The sequence below is a fragment of the Coloeus monedula genome (assembly GCF_965178545.1).
Source record: "Coloeus monedula genome assembly, contig: HAP1_SCAFFOLD_67, whole genome shotgun sequence".
NCBI lineage: Eukaryota > Metazoa > Chordata > Aves > Passeriformes > Corvidae > Coloeus > Coloeus monedula.
Window position 1 is genome coordinate 803,935 of NW_028120824.1, and position 7,585 is coordinate 811,519.

Consider the following 7,585-nt stretch of genomic DNA (forward strand, 5'->3'; position numbering starts at 1 on the left):
GGGAGAGTGTGACCACTGACATGAACTGAGGCAATCACTGGGGCTAGGCAAGGAAATTTGGGGTGTAAAACTTGGGAAGATCTGTAGGGCAAAGAATGAACATATTGAGGAAGCAATGAGGTGATCAGTAGTCAAGATGAGGTAGAATGTGGGGGGCAAACCCTGAGGTAATTATGTAGGAACCATAAGTGGTTTTGAGAAAAAATCTGACCTAATTTGTAGGGGACAGAATGAACATTTTGGGGGTAAGACAGACATAACCTGCGTGGTTTGGGTTTTAAAATCTAGTCAGTGCACAGGGGACAAAATAGACATTTTGGTGATAAAATCCGAGTTCATCTGTAGAAGAAAGAACTCATGTTTTGAGGTAAAAAGGAGGTGATCAGAACTGGGCAGGTAGGGAAAACTGAGGGGGTAAAATGTGAGGTCATCTCTAGGAGAGAGCAGGAGCATCCTGAGGTAAACTGAGGGAATTGCTGTGGACAGGTGGGTAAATCTGGCAGGTAAAACTTGAGGGAATCTCCATGGTAGAAAATGAGTATTTGGAGGTAAAAATAAAGTACTCAGTCAGTGCTGGAGATGTACGGAAAATGTTGGAGGTAAAATCTGAGGTGATCTGTAGCAGAGAGAATGCACTTGATGGGGTAAACTGAGGTAATCACTTATGGACAGGTAGGGAAGTTCAGAGGGGTAAAAATTGAAAGCATCTGTAGGGCAAAGAATGAAAAGATTGAGGTGGAAATGAGGAAAGAGGTAGTGGACAGGTGGGGAAAGTTTTGGGGGCAAATCTTGTGGTAATCTCCAGAGCAAAGAATGCTTCCTTGTAAAAAATGAGGAACTCAGAAGGAGGCAGATGGGGACATTTTGGGGGTAAAATCTCAGGTCATCTCAAGGTGAGGGAAGGACTATTTGGAGGTCAACTCAGCACTCACTGTGTCTTCCTTCCTTGGCAGCAGCTGGCAGGGAAGGGAGAAGAGGCCTCAGGCTGGAGAGGGGCAGGAGAAAGGCACTGTGGGCAAAGGCACCTCCCTGGCATCCCCAGGGTACCTGTGGGGAACACAGTGGACACTTTGGGAGCAAAGGGAGGTGATGGCATTGTCCCTTTGGGGGATGCTGGCATTTAGATCATTCCATCCATTTGCCTGCTGACATTTCCCAGCCCAGGGGCTTTGGCTGCCAGGGCAGCACAAAGATTGTTCCCTGGGTGGTGCGCAGATTTGGGGGTTGGCTTTGCTAGTTCAGATGAATTCTACCCAAAGCCCTGAATTCCCTGCTGAATTGCCACTGGCATAGCCTCCCAGTGCCTCCTGGAGCATGGGTATTCCCATGCAGAGCTGCCTATTTAACACCAGCTGTGGCAGGACCCAGCAGAGCTTCCAGGGAAGCTCAGCAGGGTCAGGGCAAGGACAGCTTCATGTTCCATAGAATTTGCTGTTTGTAACCCTCATCCCCCAGCCCCCCCCCCCAATGTCCCTGGGGGCACCTGACAGAGTTCCCTGGAATTCAGCTGCCTGCACCCCCCGAGCTGGGGCTCCAGGTGATATTTGAAAGCAGGAACAGGCGCTGGCTGGACACGCTCCCAGCCCGTGCTGAGGCAGCCCCTGTGCCCACGGGAGGACTTCTCTCCCTGCAGGAGTTGATTTCATTCCAGAGCCTCAGGAGTGGCCTCTGCAAGTTCTTTTCCCTCAGGAAAGGGATGCACATCCCTGCCTTCAGGGCACCTGCAGTGGGAGCCACCTGGGAAAGCTTTCCATCAGTTGTGCAGTTCCAGCTGGCTCCCCAAAAACTCCCAACTCAATCCAAAGAGATTTCTCTGACTCTGACCTTTCATTTGAAGGCATCTCTGAGGGCATTGCTTGGCATTTCATTGCTGTGGGGGAAGCTTGCCTTGGCTTTAACACTGCTGAGGGATGATGGCCTCAGGCTGGAAGGGAAGGCATTTTGGGTGGCTGGGACATAGCTGGCAGGTGTGTGGGAGGTCAGCACTGGGAATTGCTGTCTGAGCCCCTCTGCAAACAGCCCATTCTGACATTGCCCAGTGCCAGCTGTTCCTTGGGGCATTTTTGGGGTGTCAGTGGGGTCTGTCAGGACTGAAGCATCTCTGGGTGCCTGTTCAGAGCAGCCCCTGGCTGAGGGGCCACGGGCAGCCCTTTATCCATGTCCATCCCAGCGCTGCCCGGGCAGCCCAGTGCCCGTTCCGGGGATGTGTGTTTGGCACACTACGTGCCACGGGCAGGACACTGCAGGCACAGCTCCTCTCTGCAAATCCAAAGCACAAGAGCTGCTGCTTCCCTTCCTGGGCCTCCTGGCCTTCTCCTTCCCCCCATTCCCTGCCAGCTGGGACACACGGAAGGAGCACCAAGGAACACTCCTGGCAGTGAGCAGGAGTTGCTGAGAGCTCTGTGCAGCTCTGGGCCACAAAAGCTGGCCCGGCCTCAGCAGCCCCTGGGATTTTGGGCTGTGAACACTCACCTGTGGGAAAGGCCCCTCTGCAGGCAGGAGCAGCCCTGACCTTCTCCAGAAGAGCTTTGGCCATGGACCAAGTGAACCCTCAGGACTTGCCTTGCTCATTTCTCCCTGGAAAGGGCCATGGAACAAGCACCTTTGCAGCTGTTGGGTAAATCCTGGAAAGGGCAGGAAATCAGGGTTATGGGAAGAGTTCAGTGCTGTCACACAACTGCTCACCTGTGTTGTTGCATGATCAGGTGCTCGCCATGGAGCTCTGCCCTATGGCAATTACAGGGGCTGGTGTGGCAAGCAGCATTAGCATAAAAGAAGGAGTTATATTTGCATAGGAATGATCTTGCTGGCACTTGGCATTCCTATCCCAGGCAGGACATTGCCAGGAGCTGAGATTGGCTTGGCTGGAGCAGGGTGCTGAGAGTGCCCAGGTGTGGGTTCAGTGGCCAGAGGAGCCATTCACATAAGGGTTCGACTTGGTGGTCCTTGTGTAGCCATTGCCACTCAGGATCTCCTGTGCTCTGGAAATAAAGAAGAAACATTTTTCCCTGGCCTTTTAAAGCCAGAGGTTTTTGCAGTGGAGCGTGCAAGCCGCAGAGAAAGCGGGGGGGAGGAAGGAGAGCATCAGGTCTCAAGCGGCAGTTGTGGGATGAACGGCTCAAGCAGCAGCGAGCCCCGGCGAGGCCCCGGTCCCGCAGCGGGCGCAGTCAGAGCAGGAGCGGCAGCAGCGGCCTCGGCGCCAGCGGCCGGGCCGGGGGAGCGGCTCGTCCCGCTGCAGGCGCGCTGGTTGGGCGGGGGCGCGGCGGGCGGGAGGCCCCGGGGGAGCGGCCCGGGGCAGGGGGTGCGGCGGCCTCAGCAGTGCCGGGGCTGGGGGAGCTCCGCGTCCCCGCGGGGGCTGCGGGCGGGGCCGGGCCGGGAGCGCCGGCGCTCCGGTTGCGCCAGGGGGCGCCCCACAGGGCGGGCGGCGCTGAGGGAGCGGCGGCCTCGGGGGGTGCCGGGGCGGGCACGGGCGGTCCCCGCGGCCCGGCCGCTTCCAGGCGCGATCCAGCGCCTGCTGCGGGGAAGCGCCGCCCTCCCGGCGGGCCCGGCACCGGCACGGCCCCGGCTCCCCGCGGCCGCAGCGGGAGCGTAGCCGGAGCTCCGGCGGGAGCCCAGCCCCGCGCTGGCCGCAGCCGGAGCGGCAGCGCCGGGCTCGGCGCCAGCGCCAATCCCGGAGCGGCACTTGCCAGCCGCGGCGATCCCGATGCCTAATGCCATCCCCCATCCCACCTCAGTTCTCCGAGCCCGGCAGCCGCACCCCGCCCGCCGAGAGACAAGCGGCTCGGCCCGGGACCCCCAGCAGACACCGACAGGACCCAGCCCCGAATCCCAGGGCCCGGGTCCCGTTCCCACCTCAGCGCCTCGGGCTCGGCGCAGCGCCGGGAGCAGCCCCCGGTGCCGGGCTCCGCACAGCGCTCCGAACGACGGTCCCGCCACAGCCCGGGAGGAGCAGGATGAGCATCCACCGCACAAAGCGGAGCGGGCGCGGATCCGCCGGCATTTACGGGCGCGGGCGGGGCGGGGCGGGCCCGGCACAGGTGTGAAGGGCGGGGTCCGCACAGGTGCGCGGGGCCCCAGAGCGGCTGCGCGGGGCGGGGCCGAGGGGATTTAAGCCTCGGGAATCGGCGCCGCCGCCATTTGCTCCCTCGGCGCTCGGTGGGAACGGTTGTGGCCGGACCGGGCTCTAGATCTCTGTATTTCCATATTTCTATGTCTCTGTAGTTCTTTTCCTTTATATTTGTGTTTGTTTGTCTTCTTCTAACCCTTCTCCGTTCTCCCCCCTCTGCCTCCCCTCCCCTACCCCCTACACCCCCCCCCCCACCCCCCCCCCCTCTCCCCCCTAGCCCTCCCCTCCCTCCCCCCCCGGCCCGGTCCCCCCCATCCCCCCTCCCTGTCCCCCTACACACCCCAACCCTGCCCTACCCCTCCACCCTCTCTCCCCTTCTCCACCGTTCCTTCGCCCCCATCCCGGGTCCTCCCTGCCCCCTCACCCTGCTCCCCTTCCCCTCCCAGTTCCCCCCACCTGCCCTCAATCCTCTCCCTCCGTCTCCCACCTTTCCTTCCCCCTCCACCTCCCCCTGTTCCTCTTCCCTCGTTTCCCCTCTGCACCTTGACCCCCCACTTGTGCTCCGTCCTCGTCTTCCCCCCGCCTCCTTTCCTGTCCCCCCATCCCACCTCTCCCTGCACACCCCGAACCCCCCACCTGCGCTCCTTCTTTGACCCCCTCTGCTCCCTTATTCCCATCCTCTGTCCCGTCATTCCCCCGCAGCCGCGGGGCACGGGGCGCCGGAGAATAAAGCCCAGAGGGCCGGAGCCCGGCGCCCCTGCCCTCGCTGGAGCCCCACACGGGCCGGGCCCGCTCGGCGGGTCCCCCGTGCAGTACAACAACAGCGCCGGGGCTCCGGCTTTCCACACATCACACTGGGGATCCCCTCCTCAGGAGGGGTTCCCGAGGGGGTGGTGGGTTTCAGGGAGGGTGGTGGGTTGGGGTGGGCCCCCTCCTCAGGAGGGGTTCCCGGGGGGGTGGGTGGGTTTCAGGGAGGGTGGTGGGTTGGGGTGGGCCCCCTCCGGAGGAGGGGGTCCCGGGAGGGGGTCAGGGTGGGCCCCCTCCGGAGGAGGGGGTCGGGGGGAGGGGGGTGGGGCGGAGGGGGGACTTTCCCCCCCTCCGGTCCCCGCCCCCTCTCCCGGACCCCCTCCTCCGGACGGGGCTCACCCCAGCCCCCTCCCCGGGACCCCCTCCTCCGGACCGGGGCCTCGGGGAGGGGGGGTGGGGGGGGAAGCAGAGGGGGGTCACGTCACTCTGTGGCATGAACAGACATAGAGACCACAGGCCAAACCAACAGCCCCTCCCGCCCGGACCCCCCCACCCCACCCGCCCCCCCCTCCCTCCCCCCGGGGCCCCGGTCCGGAGGAGGGGGTCCCGGGAGGGGGCCGGGGTGAGCCCCGTACGGAGGAGGGGGTCCGGGAGAGGGGGCGGGGACTGGAGGGGGGGAAAGTCCCCCCTCCGCCCCACCCCCCTCCCCCGGACCCCCTCCTCCGGAGGGGGCCCACCCTGACCCCCTCCCGGGACCCCCTCCTCCGGAGGGGGCCCATCCCACCCACCCCCCCGGGACCCCCTCCTAAGGAGGGGGCCCACCCCAACCCCAACCCACCCCCCTCCCCGAAACCCACCACCCCCCCGGGAACCCCTCCTGAGGAGGGGGCCCACCCCAACACACCACCCTCCCCAAAACCCACCACCCCCCCCGGGAACCCCTCCTGAGGAGGGGATCCCCAGTGTGATGTGTGGAAAGCCGGAGCCCCGGCGCTGTTTTTGTACTGCACGGGGGACCCGCCGAGCGGGTCCCCCGTGCGAGGCTCCAGCGAGGGCAGGGGCGCCGGGCTCCGGCCCTCTGGGCTTTATTCTCCGGCGCCCCGAGCCCCGCGGCTGCGGGGGAAAGAGGGAACGGGGAGGGATGAGATGGGGTAGGGAGAGGAGTCGGGGTGGGTTGGGGAGAACGAGGGGGGAAGGGAAAGGTCCGGTGAGGGGGAGGGATGATGGTCAGAGGAGGGGGAAGAGAGGGGAGTCGGGTTGGGGAGCGGGGTACGGAGAGGGGAGAAAGGAGGGGTGAGGGAGAAAGGAGGCGGGGGGGGTCGGGGATGCACAGGGGAGCAGGGAGAGAGGGTGGGGGGGCGCTGGGGAGAGGGCAGGCAGGGGGCTGGGAGAGACAGGGAGGGTGTGGGGGAGAGAGAAAGAAACTGGGGGGGGTAGGAAAGAGGTGATAAGCGGGGGAAGAAGGAGGAGGATAAGGGCAGGAGAAACAGGGGGAAGAAAGACGGGGAAGAAAGAGGGGGAGCGGGGGCCTCTCCCGGGCCACGCCGGGGGAGCCCGGCCCGGCCGCAGCCTCCCCGAGCTCTGAGGGAGCAAATGGCGGCAGGGGCGATTTCGGGGGCTTAAATCACCTCGGCCCCGCCCTGCGCAGCCGCCCTGGGACCCCGCGCACCTGTGCGGACCCCGCCCCGCGCACCTGAGCCGGGCCCGGCCCCGCTCGGCCCCGCTCGGCCCCGCCCCAGAGCCCCGGCCCCGCCCGGCCCCGGGGCCCGCCCTGCCCGGCCCGGGGGCGGCTCCATCGCTCGGGGCCCCGCCCCTCTCTCCCGGGCCGGGCCCGCCCCGCGCACCGGGGCCGCACCGGGGCCGCTCCCGGGACCGGGGCTCCGGGTCGTGCCGGCGGCCGCTGCGGGTCCCGGGCGGTGCCGCCTCTCCCCCGGCGGGATCGGGGCTGGGATCGGCACCGGCAGGAGCCGCTCCGGGACGGGCGCTGGGGCCGAGCCCGGCGCTGCCGCTCCTGCTCCGGCCGGCTCTCCGTGGGGAGCCGGGGCTGTGCCGGCGCCCGGGCAGCCCCGGGATCCCGAGCCGGGCCCGACGCGCCGGGCCGGGCTCCGCTCTCAGCCCTGAGCCCCTCCCGGAGCCCGCCTTGGGCCCCACGACGCGGCCCCGGGCTCTGCCGCCAGCCCCGGACGCGGCGCTGAGTCGCTGCTCCCGAGCTCTGCGTGGGGCCGGCGAGCCCGGCTTCGGGCTGTGCCTGAGGCAGGACTCGGAGCTCAGAGACACACACTCGCCCTGGCCCGAAGAGCCCGCTTTGAGCATCAAAACACGGCACTTGGCCTTTAATTCAGGTCCAGCAAAACGCAGCACTTCCGTTTCTCTTTGTGAGCCCAAACACACAGGACTCGCTCTCTTCCTCAAGCCCTGAGAACAGGATTTAGTCACTGTTTCTGAGTCCCAACTCTGGCCATACCAGCCTGCTCTCAGGACTCTGTAGATCGAGAAATGCTGCTAGCAAGGATTTTCTTGCTATTTTCTGTGAGAGACTTTTCTCTCTCACAGAAGAGGTAGCAGAATTATGTAAACAACCAAGCCACCTGCAACCTTGAAAAGTCTTCTTTATGTAAGTACAGTAGAAAAATATTTTGACAATGGATGTTTTAGGATTTTAGCCAATCACCCCCAAGGGGAGGCTGATCCTTTGTCCAATTAGACTATGAAGAAAGAAGTCTATAAAAGAGTTTGTAAAATAATTAATCAATCTTGCTGCACAATTCCTGC

At 64.1% G+C, this 7,585-nt stretch overlaps 1 pseudogene across 1 annotated transcript in view; it reads right to left on the bottom strand.

Annotated features, from left to right (window-relative positions):
- LOC309585542 (epidermal growth factor receptor kinase substrate 8-like protein 2) overlaps nt 1-7,275 on the bottom strand; it is a 139,729-nt pseudogene extending 132,454 nt beyond the window's left edge. Inside the window, exon 1 of the transcript in view lies at nt 7,267-7,275. The product of the transcript in view is annotated as an epidermal growth factor receptor kinase substrate 8-like protein 2 (transcript). The remainder of the gene's footprint in view (nt 1-7,266) is intronic.
- Between the last annotated feature and the right edge of the window lie 310 nt (nt 7,276-7,585).